Below are 1073 nucleotides of genomic sequence, written 5' to 3' on the forward strand. Positions count from 1 at the left end.
CAGAAACTAACCAGGGAGCAGATGTGGACAGAGCAGCCCAAGGACTGCTTGGAGCTGCTGGCTGCACTTGCCTCGATCCTGGAGAAATAGTTCTTCCATCCCTCAGCCTCATTCACGGGCTGAAAACAGCCCCAGGGCCCATCCGTGTCCCTGATAAAGAATCCTCTCTCTCCACCCCACACACACCCAGGTTCAGACCTGGGCCAATTTCACCACCTTTCAGGTTGGCTGTTGCCTGTCCTGCAGTATCAGAAATGAGAGGCTGACGCTACACTGTGAGTTTAGATCAGAATGTGCTCTTGAGCAAATGTGTGTTTCCTGCTTCTTCCCAGCCTCAGCCACCACCTGGGAAGAGGAAAAAACTCATTGCTCTTTCCTGGGAGCCAGACTGAGGCAGGTTGAACATCCGCTCCAGCTGTTCTCCACACCTGGGATACGCTTAATCAGAGCACAGTGCGTCAGCTGCACAGACACAGGGCAGGAGTCCCCTCCCCGCCAGGAAGTGACAACAGCCTGTGACTGTATGCACGCCAACCTGCCCCCCTCCCCATCTGTGGGGACAGATCAGGGACTGAGGGTCTTGAGCTCTTTTTCCCTCCAGTGAGGATCCAGCTCGTGGCCTCACCATGTGATGTTTATACCCTGGTAACATCACTGGCAGCTTTCTTTGAACCTTACCATCTAGCACCTGTGACCTGAAGTGCTGAGAGCTCTCCTCCTTCACCTGTAGGCAAGCCGTTTGATTTCGGCTCCGGTGGCAGAGAGAACAATTCCAGGGTGAGGGAGCAGAATCTAGGCTGTGGCAAGGAGTGAGGCTGGGCAGCTCCTTCAGGGTGTTTGGTTGTGGGTTGAGCACCTTTGAGGCTGCAGGTAAAGGGGGCAGCATAGCTGAGGGAGAGGTGTTTTTTTTTTTTTTTAATTTATTTTTAACTGAAGGACAATTGCTTTACAGTATTGTGTTGGTTTCTGCCAAATATCAGCATGAATCAGCCACAGGACAGGGCTTTTTTCTTTTTAACAATGGGAGCCATCCTGGTCAAAGCCTCTTGGTCCCTGCTTTTCCTACTATCAGA

This window comes from Bison bison, unplaced genomic scaffold (assembly GCF_000754665.1).
Source record: "Bison bison bison isolate TAMUID 2011002044 unplaced genomic scaffold, Bison_UMD1.0 scf7180017864538, whole genome shotgun sequence".
Lineage (NCBI taxonomy): Eukaryota > Metazoa > Chordata > Mammalia > Artiodactyla > Bovidae > Bison > Bison bison.